The 26678-nt window shown below is 41.9% G+C and overlaps 1 protein-coding gene across 1 annotated transcript in view; it reads left to right on the plus strand.

Annotated features, from left to right (window-relative positions):
• The window catches only part of SYNPR (synaptoporin), a 307523-nt gene that overhangs the window by 129913 nt on the left and 150932 nt on the right, over nucleotides 1–26678 (plus strand). The window lies entirely within an intron of this gene.

The following is a 26678-nucleotide window of genomic DNA, read 5'->3' on the forward strand; positions in this document are numbered from 1 at the left end:
CCATTCGTTTGTTGATGGGCACTTAGGTTGTTTCCAACTCCTTGTTATTGTAAACAAAGCTGCAATAAACATGGGTGGGCATATATCTGCCTGGATGTCAGCTATAGTCTCTTTGGGGTATATTCCCAGTAGTGGAATTGCTGGTGTACCACAGTTTCTTAATTCATTTGTTTGTTGATGACATCTAGGCTGTTTCCATTTTCTTGCTAGTGTGAATAATGCTGCTATGAATATAGGTTGTACATATTTCCATTCATGTTTCAGTTTTTGTTTTCTCATAGCAGTGGAATGGCTAGGTCATATGAGATTTCTATGTTCAGCTTTTTAAGGAAACATCACACTGCTTTCCAAAGTGGTCTTCCTATTTTACAATTCCACCAGCAGTGCATTAGAGTTCCAATGTCTCTGCATTCTCTCCAACATTTATTATTTGCTGTGTAAACTTTGCTAGTGCTGCTGGGGTGAGCTGGTGTCTCATTATTGTTTTGATTTGCATCTCTCTGATTGCCAATGACTTTGAACATTTCCTCACATGTTTCTTGGCTGCTATTAACACTAAACAAACAATTGCAGCTTAAAATATAATCAGAGCTTAGCCTTCTCATAAAAAATTGCATATTCACATGTATTTTGCAATTTAGTAATACCTGTGAAGTTCAGGTTAGGGTTCCCCACAAACCATAGGATTTATAGGGGAAATATCTTTTGAAAAATAATAATGACACAAGAGAGAGATCCTGGCTGACTTTGAGCTCCACTTGAGTATGCCCACTCTACTCAGAGATCTATTCTTACTTTATACTTGATACATTTTCTGCCCTGATAAATACCAATGTGGGGGGAACAAAGACCAATAGGAAATAAATAATTGCCCTGCCACAAAGGTCAATGATAAGTGTCTACATCGAGAGTAATGGTTTTATGATGCAAGTGTCACAGGATGTGCAGAAGGGAGAAGCCACAATCACTAGAACACCTTCTACTTGAACTGATCTCATGAGTGCAACAATGGCCTCAGGGTCTTCCAGAATTTAGGGAGGTTTATAGACCATGAAATGTCTGCTGTTTTAAAACCAAAGTCTAATACCAAGATGATTCAAAGAATCACTAATGTCCTTTCAAACAACTTGACCCCTTTTGTTTACATGAGAGAGATGGAGCTTGTAAGGAAATGGAAATTTATCAGGAAATGCATACTCATCTTTGTTGGACATATTTAGTGCTTAAGTACAACGTCCTAACAAGCCAATGACACTCTCTGTCAAGCCTCAAAATTCCTGCGTTCTCAAGTCTCAACATTCAGAGGACTGTCAGTTGAAAGATATGTTCAAATTGAGGGGGTTTTATGTGGTTTTTTTTTATTTCAAGCATTTTTTAAGAAAGGAAAAAGATTCAATTATATGTTCTGTACAAGAAATCTACTTTAAATATAAAGATACAGATAAATTAAAAGTAAAGAAAAATGCAGAGAGTTATGTCCAATTTGACATTTAATTTACTGAGAATAAAGGCTCAATCCACAGCTGCAATATGTTATTTGCACAGTGCTTGCAAATAGCAGTCTCAAATCTTTCCCCACTTGCCATTTATAAACAAAACTTAGACATTATAAAGTAAAACAGTAGTATTTTTAAGCATAATATTTCAAAATTTCAGATGTCAACTCTAGAAAACAGTTTTTGCCTGCACTTGGTACAATAGCAAGGAATTGAATCTCAAGGCACTTTTAAACATACATTGAGTTCCCAAATCAGATAATATATATTATTTTAGTATACTTCTCGGAAGAGTATGCCAGCTCTCAGAGAACTTTATAAAAATTAAATATTATACGTTTCTTATCAAATGATATGAGTTAGACATTTATTTATAATGACTGTTTATTGTGAGAATTGTTAAGGATTGCATTTAAATAAATTTTAGGATACAGAAGAAAATAAAGATATATTAACACTAATCAAGTGAAACCTGCAATAACAATACTAATTTCAGACACAATAAATTTAGGTGAGAGGGAAATGATCAGAGAAAAGAGGGTCATTGAATAAAGGCAAAGAGATCAATTCCCTATGAAGTCCTTAATATGTATATACTAATAACAGAGCATGAACATCTCAGAGGCAAAAAGTACAAGGAAAAATATATAAACTGCCTGAGGAGAAAACGAATGTGCTTCCCTTTTTCCCCTATGTTGTTTTGTTATGTGCCATTGAGTCAACTATGATTCATTGTGATGATCTTTTTAACAATACCTGCTCTTTCCTGAGCCAATCTCACTGCCTCCAGTACACCTGTCCCCATTACCACAGTCATTGTGCCAATCCATCTCCTTCATGTTCTTCCTTTCCTGTGCTGACCCTCCACTCTTCCAAGCACATTGTCCCTCTGCAAGGTCTGGCTCCTCTTAGCAGTATCCCCAAGGTATATGAGACAGAGCTTTAAAATCCTTGTTTCCAAGCAGCAACCTGGTTTCACCCTCTCTAGAACAGACGTGTTTATTCCCTTGGCAGTCCTTGATATGTTCAATACTCTTCTCCAGCACTACCACTGAAAGACATCAATTGTTTTGTTACCCAAAACATGTTTTGTCATTGTCCAGCTTTTTGATGCATAATTGTGAAGACTATGGTCTGGATCAGGTACACCTTAGTCTCCAGAGTAACATCATTGATCTTCAGCACTCTGGAGAGGTCCCTGCAGCAGGCTTTCCTAAAGCAATTCATCTTTTGATTTCCTGACTGCTGATGCCAAGTGTGCTGATTAAGGATCTGAGCAAGATGAAACTGTTAATAATTTCAATCTCTTCTCCATCTATCACGACTGTTGTTGTTGTCATGTGACATTAAGTCACCTGCAACTCATAGTGACCCTATGTACAATAGCTCAGAAACCTGCCCTACCCTGAGCCAATCTCACTGTCTCCGAGACACCTGCCCCTATAACTCCAATCATTGTCAATCCATCTCACCCAGGTCTTCCTCTTCTGCATCGTCCCTTTATCCTTCCAAGCATGATGTCATTCTCCAAGGATTGGTCCTTCTTGGCAACGTGGTGGTATAATTGTTTATTAAGTCTGGAGACCTGGTTTTTTGCAAAACATTCTAAATCTAATTTCTGCACATAAAAGGGAAGGTCCTTTTAAAGATTTACAGCCTTGGAAACCTGAGGTAGGGCACTTTGATTAGACTCAACTCTATGGCAGTAGAACTGTTTGATTTTGCTTAGATTTCAAAATTAGAGTGAGCTTGGGAGCAAAATTAGGTATTTCCCCCCACTTCAATGCCTGCTGTTAATTCCATTACTTAAACCTTCACTTAAAAAACAGAATCCATTTCTGTTGTTGATTGCGACTCGCGCTGATCTCGTTGTATAGAACATAAGTGCACTATGGAGGATCACTGCTGAGTGGATTTGAACTAACAACCTTTCCATTAGTCTCAGCAAAAACCTTCATTGCCATCGAGTCAGAAATGACTCTTAGCTGACACTCAGTTGAGTTTCCAGGGCTGTAAATTATACAAGAGGAGATTGCCCATCTTTCTCCTGATTAGCTACTGGTGGATTCAAACCGCCAAAGAGGAGTGGCCTTTGGGTTGGTTAGTAGTCAAGTGTAAACTGTTTTTCAGTCTTACCAACTTACTATAACCTTGGCCAAGTCACATAACCCCTCTGAGCACTGAGGAACATTTCTCGAATGTTGATTGTATCCTGGCACCATTTAGATGCTTCACGTATGTGGGTTCAGTCAATTATGAGATCAACTTTCTGAAGAGGAAATTGCTGATTATTATTAGCATAGCAAATGGATGGAGGTGGGAGTGGAGCCTGAGCTATCCCACTCCAGAGCCAGTATCCTTACTCCCAAGGCCACTATGTTTTCAGGGCAGCAGGATCAGTTTCAACATCTGTATAAAATAGGATGTGTGCTGCCCATTCATCAGAGAAGCCGAAATATGTACACACTGCTAACTCGCAGCTAGCTCGGTATCAACAGTGCTTTTGATCGGTTCTCTCTCAACTCCCACCTTCTTTCTATTTTGTTCTGCTCCTGAATGCTGTTTAAGTGAGTTCAAATGGTGACACTGGAATTCCTTGTGAGAATCATTTCTGGATGTGCTGATCCTTGATACAAATGGCTTCATTTTCCAGGAAAAACAGCCTGGGTTGATTTGCTTCATCTCAACTGCAATATGCTCGTTCACAGGTGACTGATCAGAAAGCATTGTTGGGAAGTCAAAACAAGTTCTCCTCAGAGGCAGAGAGCTGGTGTGGTGTTTGTTGCTTTAGTCATTATGGAGAGTGTGTGGGTACAGGTGTGTGCATGTGCACATAGTGGTTCTTTAAAAAAATGCCACCACTCTTACTAAGATGAATTGACTGTGCATAACAAATTCTTGCAATAAATACTATTAGAATCTTGATTCTGTGCAGAATGCTGGACAAGCACTGAGCAAGGGAGAAAGATATGCCCAGATTAAACAGATAAGGGGCAAGGCATGGATGGGGACGGTAGGCTAAAGAAAGTTCAAGAGAGCCACCTTCTATTAGAAAGAAAGTGATGAACTATACTGATTTACCGACAAGACTGATTACTTCCAGGTGGAATGATCCTGGATGATTTCCTGAAGGTGGTAGCGATTTAGAAAGATCTTGAGAGACATCTGGACTAGGACATGGTAAACCAGAAAGGGTGAAAATCAGTCTAGGAATGCAGAACTTATATGGAGAGTGGTTTTGGTTGTTAGATACTGTTAAGCTGACAACATACTCAGTGACCCTATGCTGCCTTCCCTGTGCAGCTCCATCGCCAGTTGCAGATGGAACATTGTGATCCATCTGGCTTTCAATCGCTGATTCTCAGAAGTAGATCACCAGGCCTTTCTTACTAGTTCATTTGAGTCTGAAAGTTCTGCTGTAACTTGTTCATCATTGTAGCAACACAAAAGCCTTCACTGATAGAGAAGTGTTGGCCATATAAGAGATGCATTGGCTAAGAACCAAACATGTTGTTGTTAAGTTCTGTCGAGGCCTATGGCTGACCATTCAGTAGGTTTTCAGAGACAGTAAATCAAACAGGAGGAGTAGCTTGTGGATTCAAACCTCGTGTCTTTGAGTTGGCAGCACAGCCATCAGCTCAGTCTCCCACATAGAAAACAATCATTCTAGTGGAATACAGACCAATATATCTATTTGCTATTGTTTGTTACTGTGAGTTTATCCCAAGCATGACTTACAGGTCTGTTTACAGAGATGCCACTTACTTTCTTGCTCTAACTCAATTCTCATTCCTGCTGAGTCAGAACTGACTCATAGCTGACCATCCAGCAGGTTTCCAAGGCTGTACGTAAACCACACCAGAGGAAACTGCCCATCTTTCTCCCATGAAGTTGCTGGTGTATTCCAACTCCAGAGAGGCAGCTTGAATCTACCAAACTTAAAACTTAATGCTGTAAAGTTGAGTCCCATGCGCAGCGACTTGCCATCAGGTATCTGAGGTTGCAAATCTCTGCAAGATGAGATTGCTTCCTCTTTCTTCTGCACAGAAGCTGGTGGATTTGAACTGATAACTTTTCAGTGAGAAGTGCAACAAGGAAATAGGCCACCTGGGCTCCTTGAGAAAAGAAAACAATGTAAAATCCTCCAGTTACCATCTTCACATGAACATATCAGTGACTGGTGACAATTATTACATGTGCCATGTTGTGCAAACATCATCACTATTTTCCAATAGTTTTTCAGAGCTCTTTCAGTACTCATTAAGTGATATTTTCTCACCCCAATATTCCAAACTCCTTTGATAACTACTAAAAAATTTGATGCATTTACTATTCTAGATAATTTATTTACGTTAGATCATGTAATATTTGTCCATTTGTAACAGAGCTATTTCCTTCAGCATTGTTTTAAGGATCATCCATGTCATAATTTGTATCAGAACTTCAGTTCTTTTATGATTGAGTAAATCCTGTTATGTGTATAGATCAGTTATGTGTATGGATTATGTATTTGTTTAGCCATTCATTTGTTGATGGACACTTGAGTTGTTTCCATCTCCGGGGTATTATGAAAAGTGCTACAGTGAACATATATGTTGTTTTTGTTGTTGTTTTTAGGTAACTTTTGAGTCAGGCCAACTCATAGTTGAAACTCCAACATGTTTTCAGAGGCAATAAATCACACTGGAGAAGATCGCCCGTCTTTCTCCCACAGAGCAGCTCGTGAATTGAACTGTGTACCTTTGATTTGGCAGTGCAATTTCTTACTACTAAGCCACCAGGGCTCCCCCTGAACATTGATGTACAAGTAATTATTTGAGTCTCTTATTTCAATGCTGTTGGATAAAGACAGGGAATGGAATTTCTAAGTCACATAGTAATTTTGTGTTTAGTTTTACCAAACTCAAGCTCATAGTCATCAAGTTAAAACTACTCATAGCTGACCTTCCAGTCAATTTTCAGAGGCTAGATATCACACAGAGAAACTGCCCATCTTCCTGCTGAGGACCTCTTGGCAGATTTGAACCACTGAAGTCTGCCAGTGTTGGTGTTCTGCTCCTTCACATTAAATCCTTCATGCTATACTTTTTCAGGCAACATGCAAAGGGGCACTTTCCGCCTCACAAGGCCAGGTCTGAGTTCTCCACCTGAACAGTAAGAGCTAAAGCTTTGGCAAGAAGCAGCCCACTGACGCTGGGGAATGTTAAGTAATTTAATAAGTGAACTATTTATAGATAGTGAGGACAAAGGTGCAGGGAACTCTTGGGAATTGCCATGACTGGTATCTGCCATGGCTTTTTCACCACCCAAGGTGTCTTTCTGGTGTATTAAACTGGTCAAAGTCAGAGACATGGGGGCACACTTAGGGACAAGGAGCCAGAACGCAGTCTAAATTCCAATACACTCATACTAAATTTGGGAAAAGCAAAGTTTACTTTTGTATATTTCTTTTAAGTAAATGAGATGGTGTTGATGAAATGCTTAGCACAGAGCAAGGCAAAAAGTGAGTGTTAGCTGTTGTCATTTGCTCACAAAATTAGTTTAGGTGAAAATGTAGAGCCACACCTTACTACTGCAGGTTACAAAGTCAGCAAGGCTGTCTGGGAAAGATTATATTAGACTGAGATCTAAATATATGCAACGTGATAATAGTGCAGATTGAAGTTGTCGGCGACTTAACTGTACTCAGATCCAGAGTCAACACACTTGAAAGCAGAGGTCAAGGCATCAATCTATTGTGATGAGAAAATATGCCTACGACCTTTTCAGAGTGTTCATAAGCAAGGCCATCACCAGCCAGAGCCATGGTACTTCCGTTCGCTCCTTATGCGTGTGAGAGCTGGGCAGTGTACACAGGAGATCAAAGAACTGATGTCTTTGAATTGTGTTGTTTGCAAAGAATATTGAATGTGCCATAAGCTCATAGAACAAATAAATCCATCTCAGAAGAAGTGCAGGCAAGGTGCTCCGTATAAAGATAGTGAGACTTCATTTTGCATAGTTTGGAAAAGTCTTTGGAAAAGCAGATGGGCAGAAAATGACAGGAAGTCCCTCAATAGACGGGTTGATACAGTGATCACAACAATGGCAACACAGCAGAGATTGTGAGGCTGGCACAGGCTTGGACAGTGTGTAGGGGTTTTTGTAAGATTTAGAGCCACCTTGATAGCACCTAACAGAAAAGAAGCTCTGGTGGCTTAGCAGCAAGGCATTGCACTGCCAAGCCAAAGGCACACAGTTTGAATCCACCAGCTCTGTGTGACAAAGCAACCTCCTCCCATGTGATTTACTGCCTCTGAAAACCCACTGGAAGGTCAGCTATTAATTGGTTCCCATTTGATGTTATATAACAACAAATGGTCAATGGTGCCTGTCATGTGTAGATCACTATAGTAGAATTTGTTTCCAGTAGAAAAAAAAATAGCAAGTGCAAAGGTCCTGAAAACAGAAAGAGACAATATAAAACCATCAAGGAAGTCCCTGATAGAGAATAGTGAGGGAAGGTAGTGATTACATACATACATAGATATAGATATAGATATAGATGATATAGATGATGGTATAGATGATGATAGAGATAGATAGAGATAGAGATGAGGGAGAGAGAGAGAGAGAGATATGGATGGATGTTGTTGTGTTGTTATGTGCCATCAAGTTGCTTGGGACTCATAGAGACCCTATGTACAACATTCCTAAACCCTGCTCTATCTCTTGCCAAGCTTATAGTCTCTGACACATCTATCCCCATTACCCCAGGGATAGAATCAATACATCTCATCGAGGGTCTTCCTCTCCTGCACTGTTCCTCCACCCTCCCAAGGATGACATTCCTCTCCAAGGACTGATTCCACCTTGAGATAGATAGATGATAGATAGATAGATAGATAGATAGATAGATAGATAGATAGATCAGATCTCTCTCTCTCTTTCTCTCTCATATGGACAGAGAGAGAGAGAAACAGATGTTGATCATTTAGAGCTTCGTGGGCCACTGGTTTGGATTTTGCCCTAAGAAAGATGAGATGCTCTTACATGTATTTAGAAGGAGGAAGACCAAGTTAATGCTATTTTAAAAGATCATTTCAGCTGCAATGTGGAAAATAGATTGTGCTAGAGCAACAGAAGGCAATAAAGAGTCCAGCAAGAAAAAGCCTGGATTTGGAGTCAGCTGGTAGCCGATTCGGAACTTGAGTTGAGAAGGCAACTGTGTTGAGTTGTTAGGCATCTACATGTGTCTCTCAGAGCAAGACTGCTGTTAGTGAGAACCTCGAGCTTCTGACACAGCTGGAAGCTTCAGGCCAGTAACACAGCAGAGAAAAGATGTGCAGGAGGCCTCTCTTTGCCCTTCCAAGATGAACCTGCACCTTCTCACTTTGTTTTGGGCCCTGGAAGCTTTTCTATCTGATCTCTTGTCACTTTTGACTAATGGGAAAGTGAGTTAACATGCTGTTTCCCCATTCCAGCAGGCTGGCCGTATCTTTGAGACAAACCCTCTGTTAGCTCCTTCATATCTGCTAGTTCTCTTTCTCTCTTTCCCCTTTCTCTCTCTTCTCCTAGTTCCCTGTCCTTTCTCAGTATCAGGAACTTCTCTATCCCTAATTAATTAGTAGAGGTAGTAGCCGCTCCTAGATGCACCTGATGTTCAATATGACCCGTCCCCTGGAAGCCAGTGACAGGTGTTACAGGCCAAGGATAAAGGGTAAAGTATTTTTATAATTATTAATAATGAGACAGACAGCAGAGAACATGAAAAACAGGGGGCCAGCAGTTCTCAACTCCTATTCCAGCTTCCCTGTATCTTTACTGAAAATTATCAGGAAGTAAATCACAAAGAGAAGTCAATGTAAATGAAGCCAAGCTCTTTCAATTGGAAACCTTCCCCTCGACTCAGGAGGAAGGGGTCAGCAAATGCAAGAATCTAGCAAACCCATAAGGATTGTCTTGGTGCCTCAGGGTGAACTCTGGTATGCACCTTACCTCCTCCACATCCTGATAGCATTCAAAGGTTTACTACAAATATTTAGTATTGGCTTTGCATAGACAGGGGCTTTACCTTTTCTTCTTAGAATCAGACTCGCTCACCTGAGTCTCAGATAGCAGACAGCCCTTGTGCTAGGTTTGGACCAGGTTTGGTTTGGTTTGGTTTGGTGATGAATGCAAGTGGCCTGTTTCCTCAGCTATAAAATGAAAGGTTTGCACGGGGCCATGTTTACCCGTTCCTCAGTGTTGTAATTAGGTGCTCTGCAGTCACCTGCGACTCAGAATGACCCTGAGAACAACAGGTCGGCATCTGCCCTTAGTCTCCAGCATCCTCACAATCTCTGATACTCTCCAGGTCATTGTTAACAGTCACTGTGTCACCACATCTCAAAGCTTGCCATATCCATGCCCACATCACCTTCCTGAAACCGACTCACTGTTGAATGCAAATCAATTCATTGTTAAAAGAAGCTTGCTGTCACTGACATATGTAGAAAACAAATCATGACTTCTGATTGATGAAAAGTAGTTCCCATAGACAAATGCTCCCCCTAAAGAAAATCAAAAAACCTCCCCAAAAAATAAAAAACAAGGTAACAGGGTACCACCAAAAATTCATCTCACAACTATATATTTTTCAGGATATTGTACTGGATGATCTCTAAAATCCCTTTTAAGTCAGACAATCCATAATTCTTTAAAAAAGACAGAAGATTACAAATATAGGATGCCTGCAGGGGACTCACTGCCCATTTGCTCCAACTCAGTAGCTCTCAGGAATAGCTTAGAGAAGATTTGCTTGGATGGGTGTGAGGGTACCACCAATATATATTTTAAATAATTGGCACTAAACTTGAAGCCTGGCATTCTGGGCTCCGTTTGTCTCTCCTGCTGTTTCAGAGCGCAGACTGGACAGTTACTAATTGGCAGTCACAACCCTGTCATCCAGACTCATTTCCAGCCCACTTTCTGCATGACAGGCTGGGAAATCCATCTTCAAGCAGGAGGAGCGTGGTCTCGCTCTGCATCTCTCCCCAGGTTTGCAGCCTCTTCTTCACAAAGGCCAAAGAAGCTGCTTCTTTAGAAAATACATTTTAAGGCTTTTTCATGTCAGTATCTAATGCCACCTTGCTTCTTCCTTCCCACAGATCCCTAGAGTGGGGTCTAAACATGAGAAAAGGGGTGGGGGGAGAAGATAGAGGGAAAGGGAAGGGAAAGGAGGGGAAGGGAAGAAAGAGGGAAAGAGAAGGGAGGGGAGAGAAGTTGGAGAGGAAGGGAGGGGAGGGAAAGAGGGAAGAGGAGAGAAGAGGAGAGGAGAGGAGAGGAGAGGAGGCAATTGGATTCTGCAAAGATTGCAACTTTGGAAATCCTGTTCTATTCTGTCTGAGCAGGGACAATGAGCTTTTGGTTATAACGTACAAGGTCCTGTCTAAGAAGGGTGTGTATTTGTGTCCCCTGAATTCTTCCCTTCTCTTGAAGTCAAGATAATTTAACTGACCGCAAGACTTGGTCAGGAACCAAAGAGGAAGTTCTATTTTAAAGGTCAAAGAGATCTTCATTTACCAGTGTTCTTTTCAAGAATGCAACAGCATGTGACTACAACTGCCCATCCCTCATTGTTCTATCCTCAGTCATTGCCTTGGCCTGTGACAGCTGGCATGCTCTCATTCCTACTTCTGTCCCCATCTCATTTCCTGAGGCTCCTTCAGTCACCCAGGATCCTCCAGGCATGCTCACCCCTTACTGGTCCTGAAACACATCAAGAACAACCCCTTCTCAGAGTCCAGTTCCTTCTGATACCTATGTCCTCTAAGCCTCTGCTCTCAAATGATCACATGACTTTCTCATTTAAGCTCCTCCTCAAAGGACATTTCCTTGGAGAGGCCTCCCTTGACTTCTTTATTTAAAATAGTACCACAAGTGATCACTATCCCCTTGCCCTATTTCATTTTCTTTTACAACACTTATTAAATATTTACTGTTAAGCTATTCATTTTCTGCTTTCTTAAAAAGCCCAAAGAAAACTGGTTTTTGTTCACTGCCAAACCCTTAGCATCCAGCAAAGCGCCTGACATACAGTAGATACTCAATAAATCTATGTTGAATGGATGAATAAACAATTTATTCATTATATTTATGCATATATTAATCTCAATTTAAGAATAAGCATGGCTCCTAATGACACAAGGAACTGTTTCTTTCTGTCTAGTATAAGGTCATTATGGTTTTGAACCAACTCAAAGCACCCAGCAAGAACAAACAAACTGATATCTGCTGGTAGCCCATAGGGAGCTGTGCCACTAACCCAAACATCTCTCTGACAGTTCCAATCCACTACAGGCTAGAAAGGAGAAGGGTGCCAAGTCTCTTAACATGGGAATCACAGCTTCAGAAACCCAGCTATCAAAAGAATAAGCAAATCTGTCTTTGAACAAGTGTAAAAAAATGCTGTTTAGAGGTAAGGACGGAGAAATTTCATTTCACATATTTTGGGTATGTTGTCAGGATGAAACGATCCTTGGGAAGAGCTATCCTTCTAGGAAAGGCAGAGGGTCAGTAAAATAGAGGAAGACCCTCAACAAGAAGGATTGACCCACCAATCGGTCTGAGCGTGATGGCGAGCATGAGGCTAGTTCAGGAGAGAGCAGGGTTGTGATGTGCTGCTCACAGAGTCATTTGAATCACAGTCGACTCAACAGTGCCTAACCTCGACACTGCCCACAGGAGGGAAAGCACTCTCCAGCTACTGGCTAATCACCTGCAATGTACTCAGGGCTGTGTGGGGAAAGGGTCTAGACTCCAACTCCACTTTCGAAGTGTTCATGGCAGACTCTTCCTGTGCGACGTACAGCTTCTAACGATCTGCTAGGGGTCAGCTGTTAGTTGGTCCAGGCTTAATGGCAATGTGTGAGGGAGTGAGTTCATGCCCGCAAATTGGAAATGACTTCCCAAACAGAATCCCCTGGGTTTAAATCCTTGCTTAATTCCTTGATAATTATGTCAACAATCCATGCATTCTATTTCAAATTCTCTTGCACAGTTTCTTGCTAACTGGCAAGGTGCCCACTCCTATGGATTGCCAATTAGATTTAAATTGGAGTTTGTGTTTGTCTCCTGCCTGTCCAGATTCTGCCTTCACATTCTAGGATCATGCATTTCCTATGGCAGTCTGGAGATAGCACAGACACTCTCTGAATTTCTTTTAATTCCGCAAGCATTCTCACCTTCCTTCTAGTGTGTGAGCCTGTGTGTGAGCCAGCATGGAAGGAGATTGTCACAGTCTAATGCGGTGGGACTTGGTCAGACAAGCCTGTGGTCAAAGCTCACATTTAACCACAGTGAACAGGTTCTTCTGGCCTCAGAGAGGAGGTCCATCAGTTCTGCAACTCAGTTTTACCAGTAACAGAGTAGGAATTTTGGTTTTTGTTTGGGTGTCAAATTGGTGGGTCACCTATTTCTCTACTTATTAAACGGGAGGAATAATGATTGATATCCACTGGTACAAGAAATGCAAAAGAGCCTCCCAATTCTCAATGCAAGGGAGTCCCGCCGATCCCTGGCCAGTTCTCGGCCTGTTGATTTCCCTGGTCATTGGGCTCAGGAAGAGCACACAGACTTGATTGGATCAATGTCATCTACTCCACTATTAGAAGCAAGATAAAACATTGCTAAATGTAATGTTGTTAGCTGCCACTCTGTCAATTCTGACACACAGCAACCTCATGTGGCGGCTAAGATTGTCCCATAGGGTTTTCTTGTCTGCAATCTAGACAGAAGTTTTTCTCCCAAAGAGAAGCTGAGTGGGACCCAATCACTATCTTTCAGTTAGAAATTGAGTGCTTAAGTATTGTGCCAGTAGAGCTCCTTATTGATAAATACATAAAACAGAAATATAATGGTTTGCATTTAAAAATATAATGGTTTGGCAAAAGGTGTTTTCTTGTGAGAGCGAATACTTTTGAAGACAATACATAAAGAGTAAAATGTGCTCTTCATCTTTCTATAAAAACAAGGCAAAATGTATTGTTTCTCATGAAAACTAGTAGAACAGAGAGTGTACAGAAATGCTCACTGATTTATTTAATGCGATTGTTAGGGAACTCTGTGGTCTAGTGGCTAAGGAATTGAACTGCGAACCAAAAGGCAGGCAGTTTGAATCCACCAGTGCCTCGGAAGAAAGACGGGCAATCTTCTCTCTTGATATTTACAAGCCCCTGAAAACCCGCTGGAGGGCCAGCTATGGGTCTGTTCTAACTTGATAGCAATGAGTAGGTGAGAGATAGCGAAATGCTGCCCGATCCTGCACCCTACTCATCCATATATTCTGCTGTGTTATATGATATATTACTCTGGAGATGAAAAGGTGAGGAAAAATGGGGTTGCTTTCATAGTTAAAAGAGTAATTTCTAAATCCATCTTGAAGTACAACATTGTGAGTGATAAGATTATATCCATATGCTTACAAGGAAGTCCAGTGAATACCACTGTCATTCAGATATATGCACCAACAACCAGAGCCAAAGAAGACGAAATAGACGATTTCTACCAACTTTTACAGTCAGAGATAAACCGAACCTGCAATCAAGATGCATTGATAATAACGGGTGACTGGAACGCAAAAGTTGGGAACAGAGAAGAATCAGTAGTTGGAAAACTTGGGCTTGGTGACAGAAATGAAGCTGGAGATAGAATGATTGAATTTTGCACAATCAATGACTTATTCATTGCAAATGCGTTTTATAAGAAACATAAACACAGGTTATACACATGCATTTCACCTTATGGTATGCATAGGAATCAGTTCGATTACATCTGCAGAAAAAATAGCTGGAGAAGCTCAATATCAGCTGTGAAAACTAGGCCAGGAGCTAATTGTGGAACAGACCACCAACTACTCATATGCAAGTTCAAGCTGAAGCTGAGGAAAATTAAACAGAATCCACAGGAGCCGAAATAGGACTTTAATTTCATCCCACCTGAATTTCAGAATCATCTTAGGAACAGGTTTGAAGCCTTGAACACTACTGAGCAAAGACCTGCTGAGTTGTGGGAGGATGTCAAATGTATCATCCAGGAAGAGAGCAAAGGGTCATTACAAAGACCGAAGAGGAAGAAAAGACCAAAATGGATGTCAGAAGAAACTCTGAATATTGCACTGGAGCACAGAGAAGCCAAAGCACAAGGAAGAATTCAAGATACTAAAGAGCTGGACAGAAGATTCCAAAAGGCAGCACAGAATGACAAAGCAAAATATTACAATGAAATGTGCGAGGAACTAGAGTCAGAAAATCAAAAGGGCTGAACTCGCTCAGCATTTCTTAAGCTCAAGGAACTGAAGAACACATTCAAACCTATAGTTGCTATAATCAAGGATGCTTTAGGCAGAATATTAAATCATCCAGGAGGTATTAAAAGAAGATGGAAGGAATATACCGAGTCATTGTATCGAAACAAATTGGCAGATACAGAAGAATTTAATGAAATAACATTTGAGCCTATGGTGACGAAGGAAGAAGTTCAAGCTGCTCTGAAGGAAATAGCAAAAAATAAGACCCCAGGAATAGATGGTATAGCAATTGACATATTTCAGCTAACAGATGCTACCCTGGATGTGTTCACCAAGTTGTGCCAAGAAATCTGGAAAACAACCACTTGGCCAACTGACTGGAAGAGATCTATATTTGTTCCCATTCCAAAGAAGGGTGACCCAACTGAGTGTGGAAACTACAGAACAATATCACTGATTTCACATGCAAGCAAGATTCTACTGAAGATTATCCAAAAACGACTGGAACAGCACATCAGCAGAGAACTGCCAGAAGTCCAGGCTGGGTTTAGAAGGGGTCATAGTACTAGGGATATTGTAGCTGATGTTAGATGGGTCTTAGCTGAAAGCAGGGAATACCAGAAGCATGTCTATCTGTGTTTCATTGATTATGCAAAGGCATTTGACTGTGTGGATCATAAGAAACTGTGGCTGACTCTGAGAAGAATCGGAATCCCAGAACATTTAATCATGCTAATGCAAAACCTATTCTTGGACCAAGAGGCAGTCGTCAGAACAGAGCAGGGTAACACTGCATGGTTCAAAATTGGAAAGGGTGTATGCCAGGGATGTGTTCTATCTCCGTACCTTTTCAACCAGTATGCCGAGCAGATTATCCGAGAGGCTGGGCTCTATGAGGAGATGCGTGGCGTGATCTATCAACAATCTGCGTTATGCAGATGACACAACCCTGCTCGATGAAACTGAGGAGGACCTCGTGCACTTACTGCAGAGGGTCAAGGACTGCAGCCTTCAGTATGGACTGAGGCTCAATGTAAAGAAGACCAAGATTCTCACCACTGGACCAATTGGTAGCATCAGGATGGATAGCGAAGAGATTGAGATTGTTCACAGCTTCAGTTTGCTTGGCTCCACAGTCAACACTTTTGGCACCAGCAGCCAGGAAAGAAAAAAACGTATTGCGATGGGAAAGTCTGCTGTTAGGGACCTCTCTAAAGTACTCAAGAGCAATGGTATCTCTCTGGAGACTAAGGTGTGCCTGATACAGGCCATGGTCTTTGCAGTCACTTGTTATGCATCAGGGAGTTGGACAATGACTAGGAAGGATAGAAGGAGAATTGATGCCTTTGAGCTGTGGTGCTGGAGAAGAGTATTGAATGTACCATTGACTGCCAAGAAAACAGATTCATCCTGGAGAGGGTAAAACTAGGCTACTCCTTAGAGGCAAGGATTCTGGGGCTTTGTCTGACATACTTTGGACATGTTGTAAGGAGAGACAGGTCCTTGGAAAAGGACATCATGCTTGGTAGGGTGGAGGGACAGCGCAGGAGAGGAAGACCCTCTATGAGGTGGACTGATTCAGTGACTGGGGTAATCGGGATGGGTGTGTCAGAGGCAATGCAATTGGCACAGGATACAGCAGAGTTTAGGGCTGTTCTATATAGGCTTCGGCATGAGTCGCAAGCGACTCGATGGCACATAACAACAACAACAACAATGTTATAAACATAGCAATTCTAGGGCAACAGTGCTACTGCTGTGAACATTGCAGTTCAGGGGGACATGTAGATGGACATATCTGTTCCGGAGATATGACTTTCTGCTAGTTTTACGTCTGTGAGCTCATGCCCCTCAAGGTTCTGGAACAAAAGAAGTTCTCACTGCAGAAATAACTTTGGGAAACACTGCACATTACAGGCCCCTCTTGGAGCCATCTATTAACGACTTGGGCATGTCCTCTGTAAATGTACCTGCTTAACTTTATTTAACTCAGTTTTCCCCACAGTGCATTTGACCCCAAATTGAAGTTGTGTAACATTCATTAACATTCCGTGAAACACAGTCAGGTTTAAAATGAGATGTTAATGACAAAAGGAGATCAAGAGGGATATTCGGTTCATGGATTGTTCTTTGATTGAGAGAGAGAGAGAGAGAAGGAGAGGGAGAGAATGAATCTCTCTTTCTCATGCAGCTGTCTTCCAAGTGAGAATTTTTCTCAAAATCAGATATTAGCATGTGGGGAGGGAGTTCAAGACCAGCAGGAGATTCTGGACCGCTGGGGAAAGAAGTAGTTTTCTGCATGCATTATATAAGAACATGAAGGCCTCCGTAGAATTGTCTGTTTCGTGCTGTGACTCAAAACAAAGACCTTTGATAAAATTAAGTAGGATGTGAATGCTGAAGCACATTGGAAAGATTGAGCGCTACATTAAACCATACTAACTCTTTTAAAATGGACATTGAAGTCATGTGCTAGACACACAGGGACAGAACTATTGCAAAACAGCAGGAAAAGGCCATGCAAAGGACATTAATTACCCAGCAGGGGTCTGCTGGGCTCAGCAAGTATGGGGTGAGGAGATTGGGGGTGGGCACAGAAAGATTTATGCTCTTGGCTATCGGGGTAAATCTCTTTTCAGGAATAAGCTCCCTGACCATCCCCATTTAAATTAAGGATCTCATTAAGTGATTTTTAATTTTTTTTTAAATTTGTTTAAACTGGACTCTTGAGAGTCCTAGAGTAGATAATCCTGGATTTCTGGTGCTAGAGGATTGCACAATTTGGTCTGTGGAACTGCTCAGGTCTCAGGCAGGCTAGGTTACAGGCTAACCTTCCATACAAATCGAAGACAGCCATTGATGGCTGCCTGAGTTCCTACTGTAAGAATGACACCAAAATCAAAGAAAGGAACCTGCCAACTGGTGGCCTTTGCGTTGCCTCCACCTCATGGCAACGTTGTATGTGTCAGAGTAGAATTGCTCTCCAGGGGTCTTCAGTGACTTATTTTCCTGGTAGTAGGTCACCTCACCTTACTCCTGTGTCACCTCTTGGTGTGAATGGACAGCCAACTTTTAGGTTAGTGATAAAAGTACTTAACCACATCATCCAGGTTCTCTACAGAAATGACAGGAAGGATTTCAACCCCAATATATATTCCTTGTGGAAAGAAGAGAGATGATTTGCTGTTGACTAAGGAAGTTAAGGGACCCTGGTAGCACAATGAGTTAGGTGTTGGGCTGCTAACTGTAAGGTCAGCAGTTTGAACCCACCTGTCACTCTACTGGAGGAAATCTCTTCCCATAGAGACTTGTAGTCTTGGGAATCCAGGAGAGGCTTGCCATGCATTGGAATCAACTTGATGATAATGGGCTTGGCTTTGCTTCTTTGGTAGGCTGGAGAGAGGAGGGGCAGGGGCTTCCTGAAGCTCTTCACAATCATTTTCAGATGAAATGCCTCTTTTTTGACACTGTGGCATAGGGTCTCCAAAGGAGAAGAAACCAGACAAATAGGAAGCATGAGTTTCTCATGGAAAGTTAAACCTTTCTTTTATCCCTGTTGCTGTGTCCTGTCGAGTCAGAACCAACCCAGAGCTCACCTTCCAACGGGTTTTCAGAAGCAGTTAACTACATGTAAGGAGATCGCCAATCTTTCCCCCGCAGAGCAGCTGGTGGATTTGAACTGTGTGCCTTTGGTACTGCAGTACAGCAGTTCCCAAAATTGCTTGCTGTTACTCACAGCAGCTTTACTCCAGGCTGGAATACCTCATCTCTCATTTCTGCCAATTGAAACCTTGCCCATTCCCGAAGGTCCTGTTCTAATGGCTTTCTGGGGAGGGTTTTCTGACTTCCATTGAGAGAACAAGCACCTCTCTTCTCTTGGTTATTTGGAATCTTCTTGCAGAGTTTATTCCACTTTAATCTGTGCTATCTTGGTGCCGTGGCTGCTTCTGAGGTCCCAAGGTAGTGGCGGTTGCTATGTGCCATCAAGTCGCCTGCAACTCATAGTGACCCTGTGTCCAATAGCTCTGAACCCTGTGCTATCCTGAGCCAATATTAGTATCTCCAACACACCTGCCCCTATTACCCTAGTCACTGTGTCAAACCATCTCATCTAGGGTCTTCCTTTCCTGTGTGGCCCCCTACCCTTCCAAGCGTGATATCCTTCTCCAGGGACTGGTCCCTCCTGGCAACATGCCCAAAGTATGTGAGGCAAAGATTTAAAATCCTACCCTCCAGAGAGCAACTTGGTTTCACTCTCTTCAAAACAAAAAGGCATTGATGATTCTTCTGTCATCCTTATTCATTGTCCAGTTCTCAGATGCTTAGCAAGTATTTGGGAAGACCTTGGCAATTTAAACCATCTGTATTTGGGTTGGCAGGGCAACTCTTTTATCTTCTAGGCCACCATAGCTTTCTACAAGTTAATAAATTAATCTCTCAAAAGGTTAACAGTGATCTTAATGTGACATGAACTAGGAGGTATCTACTGGCACAGAACCTGCTTTTGTTGTTTGAAAACTTCAGCATAAGCAGAGCCCGCCTACCGGCAGATCCCAGTGCAAGTACCGAGTGAGGCACTGGGAAGGGAGATTTCATCGTTTGGGGCTGGCAGTGCATGATGGGAAAGAGAAGGGCCTCCACTTTCCTGCCTGCATCCTGGGCACATGGCATAGTCTGGCTGCAGGCAGTAGAATCCACAGCTTAGTCATGGGGCTCCTGGCTCCCGGCACCTACGAAGGTTTGTGCCTGCCCCATACACATAAACATGATGTTAAATATTGAATAAGAATTCTATGACAGACACATAGAGATAGATCAAGAGCCTACAAGAAACCAAAAACCCTTCTTTACATATTTTTAGATTTTTTTTAAAAAAAAAGAAACAAACCTGAAACTCATTGCTGTGGAGAACTGACTTTCCAACAGACTTTCAGAAGTTAGAAATCACATGGGAAGAGACTGCATATCTTTCCTCACAGAGCTGTTAGTGGATTCAAGCCACTTACCTTTGGCTTGGTAATATAATTCCTTATCCACCAGGCCATGGAGCACTGGTGGTCTAGTGGCAAGAAGCTGTGCTGCAATCCGAAGGCACACAGTTCGAGGCCACCAGCTTCTCTGTGGGAACAGGAGGGGCAAATAGCTTCCATGTGATTAACTGACTCTGAAAGCCGCTGGAGGGTCATCTATGGGTTGGCTCTGACTCAATGGTACACAACAACAACAACAACAACAATTGCAAGTTACATATCTGGCCCTAACTTGTTGATCCTCCACGTGATGGAGTTCATCTATAAGACAGGTGGGTGAGGAGCCGGAGGACCTGACATCCACTACACTCAGGCACTGTCACCCAGCACACTGCTTCTCAGTCAAGGATGGAGGAACTGTGTTCAACTGATCTACCTTTGCTCTCGTTTTCTTTCTGTATGTTAGGGAGGAATAATAGCACTGCCTGGCAGGACTGCTGATGGAATTGTTGTGCTGACTAATTTGGCGTAATGGATGTAAACGTGCTCCACAGAGCAGCAGATGGAAGCATGCACTCAATTACCAGTCACTGCTGTTGCCAGGTGTGCCTCCCAAGCCCCCCGTGCACACCGCTCTCAGGAGTTTGCAGGCAGTCAGGCCGGGGTGGGGCCCGAGAGTCTGCATTTCTAATAAGGTGACACGGCTGCTGTTGGTCCAAAAGCGAGTCTTAAGGGAATATGAAAACAAAGAACAGACTCCACTTTGAAAAAATTAAAGTATATGGAGGGAAAAACTTGACACTTCAGCAACAAACTCAATTGCAAAACAAAATCCTGGTACAAACCAACCATGTTGGGAAGAACAGTGTTCTCCCTCACGCAGGCTCTGTGAAGGGGAGCTCTGGCTGCTTAGTGCTAAGGAGTTGTACTGCCAACCCAGAGGTGAGCAGTTCAAATACGCCAGCCGCTCTGAGAGAAAGAGGGGCAGTCTCCTCCCCTGCAATTTACTGCCTCTGAAAACCTGAAGGAGGGTCAGTTATGAGTCAGTTCCAACTCAATGGTACATAACAATAGCCTTTATGGTGTTTTCACCTGGGCCGACTTTGAATGATATTCTGGGCCTTTCATCAGACCCAGAACACTGGATTCTGGCCTTAGGTATACCGAGAAAGAAACTCATTATCACAGTTTGAAAAAGTGCTCCTTGGGAGAAAACTTGGTTACCTACTTTCAAAAAAATCAGTCACTGGAAGCATAAAGGGCATGGGTCACCATGAATCAGGATCTACCTGAGAAAGCACAGGGTGCATTGAAGAGGAGATGGTTGCTGCATATTGTCAAGTTGAAACCTGCCCAGAGATGACCCTCTAGTAGGTTTTCAAAGGCAATAATTGCCCAGGAGGAGATTGCCTATCTTTCTCCCATGGTAGTGAATTTGAACCACATACCTTTGGGTTGGCAGCAGAGTTCCTTACCACTAAGCCACCAATGCTCTCTTGAAGAGGAGCCACATATAGTAGCTCTTAACTGGACACAGGTGAAAGCACCTAGTTGATGGATGTTAACCCAGTAGCAAAGTACTAGGACCACTTTAACTATACATGTGTGCACTCACGGAGTTTAAACCTCCTTTGCCCTATCCGGTAAACCCTCAAGTACCCATTTCCCCATGAGCATTGAGAACAATGGAAGGATTTGGAGACCTTCATCCACTCTGCCTTCCCTACTTCCATCCCTTACCAAGTCTGAAAGGATCTTGAGGAGTCACTGAACTGATCTGTAAATCCAAGACACTGATGTTTGGGAAGTGAATCCGTTCCAATTTCCCCTGAATCCTTTGTCTGACATTCCCAAGGAGCTCCTGGAAATGAGAGTCCCAGCAGGCACCTCCCCTTTGTGTTCACTAGGCAACATTCAATAAAATGATGACTCACAATGTCTTCCTCCCACCAGGCTCCATAAGAAGCAGTGACTCTGCTTCCCCTTTGCTCATGTCCAATGACAGCCTAACAAAAACACTGCCTACCTGGTGAAATTTCTGGGCAGGTGGGACAGAGCATTGGTTTTCTTATTTTACAAAATTAAACCATCTTCTTAGAAATGTGAAATTTCTTGACAATAAATTGCTTTCCTCTTTTCAATTAGATGCTCTCTGACTAGATAAATGAGTTCATTGTCACCTGAGTACACAACAATTTGTGTTTGAAATCGCATGGGTACTGAATGTCTTCGGAGTTACCAGAGTGAAAAGAACATTTCATGAAAAACCTCTGAAACCTATTGCATGTCGTCTCCATCAGACTGATTTTCCATACCAGATTAATTCATATCATTGTCCTCTATCTACTAAAACGAGGATCAAAGTTGACTTCACTGTGTGGGTGGGAGGAAATAAGACATGTACATAAAAGACATTAAATGTATTGTCTGTTTCAAGAAGGCATTTGAGAGTAAGTTAGAGGCTTCAGTCTTGCCTCTGTCTCTACCTGGAGAAAATAGAACCAAGTATGTATCTGAAATTGATAGTGAATTTTAAACTAGATTTAAAGACTGAAGGAAAACACTATTCATAAGGGTTTATAGGGATTCCAAATTATCAAGAGGGGCCGGTCCTTGAAAGACATCATCCTTGGAAAAACAGAGCTAGCAAAGCAGAGGAAGATGCTCAATGAAATAGATTAACACTGTGGCAGCAACAGCATACTTCAGAACCTTAAGGACAATAGAGCTTGTGTGGATCAGGATTTCATCCTAATGTACGTGACGACATTATTAATTAGAGACAACGTGACAGCACTTAACAACACGACAACAAAGATACACACTAGACCCAATCCAGGCTGTAGTCCATTGGAGGTAAATTCCATTAACATCTCCAGGATGCCAACACCAGGGCCTAGACATGTTAGGCACCAATTAGCCAGGTCTGACATTTTTGTTTTCTCAGACCTATCCTAAGCAATTTGGTATGTTGCCCAAGAAGACATAAACCCTGGAAACAGTAATGCTCCATGAGAGGAGAAAACAAAGTATCCTCTGCAGGTCAAGTTTAATTTTGCAAACTCCATTTCCTGGAGATAATTGGTCACTGGGTACTTACTGGAGGATTAGTTGCTGTGAAGTTTCATCTCCTGTGAAATCTCCCCCAGTCCTTCCAGCCTGAATTAATCTCTTGTGTTGTGTCATCCCATAGTCCTTTACCTGTTCCCCATTTTACTTCTTATCACAGTGTCCTCAGCATTACTGCTATTTCTGTATCTCATCCTTCCCCCTGGATGCTAGAGTCTCTATGAGACAGCGCCATCTTACTTATTCTTGTAATTCCAAGGTAGGATATGTTACATGTCTACTGTTAGATGTCTATTAAAAAAAATGGACACATGTAAATTAAAGAAGATTTTTATGGTTTTCTCCAACATTTATCAAGTTATGAAGACAAATATTACTGTCTCCTTCTGAAAAAGAAGTTAATACAATGTGAGGGTGGCAGAGTCTGACTTCTACCCTCTTCATAAAAGGGAACTGTACTCATTACTAATATCCATACCAGCAAAGAGCTACATTGTCAGACATGCCAGCCCACATGCTCCTTCATCAAAATATGAATTGCACTGGGAAAATCTGTTGTCATGGACCTCTCCAGAGCAATGAGAAGCAACAATGTCAGTCGAGAGCCTAAGGTGCACCTGATCCAGACAATGGTCTTAGCATTTACTTGCTATGCTTCAGAGTGCTGGACAATAACTAAATATGACACAAGAAGAATCTATGTCTTTGAGTTGTGGTGCTGGAGAAGAGTCTTGAACATACCACAGATCACCAAGAAAACAAATATGTCTAATTGGAGAGGGTAAAACCCAGTTTCTCCTTGAGGGCTAAGATTCTGAAGTGCTGCCTCATATACTTTGGGCACATGGCCAGAGGGATTGGTCTTTGGAGAAGGACATCGTGCTTAGAAGGGTGCAGGGACAGAGCAGAAGAGGAAGACCCCAGATGAGATGGATTGATACAGTAATTAGGGCAATGGGGATAGGTGTGTTACAGTCAGTGAGACTGGCTCAGGATAGGGCCAGCTTCAGAGCTGTTGTGCATCGGTTCTGGTGACTCAATGGCACCTAACAACAGCAACAACATCACAGAGCAGTTTCAAATCAGCTTTTCCTCTGGTTACACCTTGCCAAAGTGTCTTCACAATCTCTCCATCACCTTTGTCATCGCAGTACCTCACAGTGTGAAAAGCTTTCTTATATTGATTCCACAGCTGTTGTGCAGTTAAGATAACTGCAGATCATCCCCCTCCAACTAGGGTTTAATGTAATAACTAGTAAAAACAATTTTTATGTTTTCTAGCACCACACTGTTTCTATGTAGTTTTATTTTTGTTGTGTTGATTGCTGTCAAGTTGAGCACAACTCATAGCGACCCTATGAACAAAAGTCCTGAAGCCTTTCTGTAACTAACATAATTTCTCCAAGTTCATAGAGTTTCCAGAGGCATGTGATTTAGAAAGTGGATGCCACTCCTGCTTCCAAACCTGTCTTAAACTGGGAGCTCCACCAAACACTGTCTATCATAGCAACTGTAATGGCATTTGACACCCCAATAGCACAGGGATCAGCATCAGAGCAAATCCAGATTAACTCTGCACAGCACATTGAGAGAAGAGTGCTGTACAGCTTAGAAGAATGTTCCTCTGAACGATAATAACATGAGGCCTGAGGGCCTGTGGCCCTTGGGCCCTCCATGATGTCTTACAGATACTAAACAAGAGGCTTAAATAACACAACAGCCAGACATTCCACCTGACCCTCAACCAGAACAAGCATGTCTATTTTACAGATTCCTGTCGTGTCACCCTGTCACCAAAACGGAGATGAGGGGCTCAGCTTGAATCAAGGACCCTCCAGGATGTCTTGTTGACGCTAAACAAGAGGCTTAAATCACAAAACAGCCAGACATTAATCAGATCTTTTTTAAGTTCTGGAAACCATAAGGGGTTCTAGTGTTTAAAAGATAAAGGAAAATGTAATGATGAGGTTTTTAAATGATTAAAGAAGTCAATAAATAAACAGAAGAGAAGCATGCTTTAAGCAACCCTACAAGTTATGAAAGGAAACACTGGAGGCACAATTGTTAAGTTGACACAAAGTTTGGTAGCTCAGACTCACCCAGTGACTTTCTGAAAGTTGTTGACATAAAGATTATAGCCTAGAAAACCTTCAGAGCGAGTACTACTTTATCATTTGTGGTCACTGTGACCTCTAAGACTCATTTTGGAGAGTCTTAAAGTAGGCAGGCATGAAAGCAGAATTTCTACAGCTATGAAGTTTTGCTAATGAATTGGTTGGTTTTTGTTAGGTGATATCGAGTGCAACCCAATGAACAACAAATCTGAACCCTGTCCAATCCTGTGCCATCCTCATACTTCCTGATACAGTAGAATCCATTGTAGCAGTCACTATGTCATTCCATTTGGTCAAGGGTCTTCTCCTTCACCAACATTCTACCTTTCTGAGCTTCAAGTCCCTCTCCAAGGAAAAGCATCTCCTAGCAAAGTATGTGAGACAAAGCCTCATCATCTTTGCCTGCCAGCTGCACCCTCTCCAAGACATAATTATTTGTTGTTTTGACACCTCAAGGGATATTCAACGTTCTTCTCCAACACCACTCAAAAGTATCAATTCTACTGTCAGAGTTCCCTAACTGCAAACTTTCCTAGTGCAATAAGTCTCCTGACTTCCTTGCTGCTGGTACCAAGGGTGTTAATTGTGGATCCAAGTGAAATGAAGTTGTTAACAGTTTCAATCTCCTCTCCATCCATCATGATACTCCCTATTGATCGAGCAGTAAGAATCTTTGTTTCCTTGACATTGAGATGCAATCCATATTGAAGGCTGCATTCCTTGATCTTCTGCAACAAGTGCTTCAAGTTCGCCTCAATTTTAGCAAATAACGTTGTGTCATCTACATAACTCTGGTTATAGATGAGTCTTCCACAGATCTTGATGTCACATTTCTCTTTAAAAAGTCCAGCTTCTGGAGAAATTTGCTCAGCATACACATTAAACAGGTATGAAAAGAGAATAAATTCCTGACACACTCCCTTCTTAATTTTAAACCATGTAATGTTGCCTTGCTTATAGTCTACATATAGGTTGCACATGAGAACAATTAAGTGCTCTGATATTCCCATTATTCTCTATGCTAGCCATAACTTGTAATGGTCCACACAGTCAAATGCCTTTGCATAGTCAATCAAGCATAAATAGACATTATTCTGGTATTTTTTACTTTCATCAAGGATCCACCTGACATCAGCAATGATATCCCTGGTGCCATAGCCTCTTCTAAATTCTACTTTAATTTCTGGCAGTTCTATGTATTGTTCCAGCTGTGTTTTTGTTAGATTGTTAGGGCTGTTGTACAACAACAAAAACAACTCTGATTTATTTACGAAGTTTGAATACATTGTTTTACATAAAACATCCTTTCCATTTCCTTCCCCCACATGCTTATCAAATTATGCAACACTATGATTAACATCCTAACCCCCCACCATCACCCCTCTATTTCCACCCTCCCTCCCAACTTAAATCCTCATACTCATTCTACAATAATGGTTTCATACAGTACTTGTCATTGTGGGACTGACTGAGTTCACTCAGCATGATGCTCTCCAATCCCTCCCAAGTTAGTAATTTACAAAATGATTGCTCCTGTGTGCTGTATAGTATTCCACTGTATGAATATACCATAACTTCTAAATCCATTAATTTGTGGTTGGACATCTGGGCTGCAGAAATTCCATATGACCCAGCTATTTCATTGCTTGGAATATACCTCAAGAAAATGAGAACTGAGGCTCAAATGGAAACTTGTACAGCAACATTATTTGCCATCACAAGAACATGGAAACCACGCAGATGTTTAATCTAGCCATTTTTT

Source organism: Elephantulus edwardii, unplaced genomic scaffold (assembly GCF_000299155.1).
Source record: "Elephantulus edwardii isolate Elephantulus edwardi_28Jun2011 unplaced genomic scaffold, EleEdw1.0 scaffold00132, whole genome shotgun sequence".
Lineage (NCBI taxonomy): Eukaryota > Metazoa > Chordata > Mammalia > Macroscelidea > Macroscelididae > Elephantulus > Elephantulus edwardii.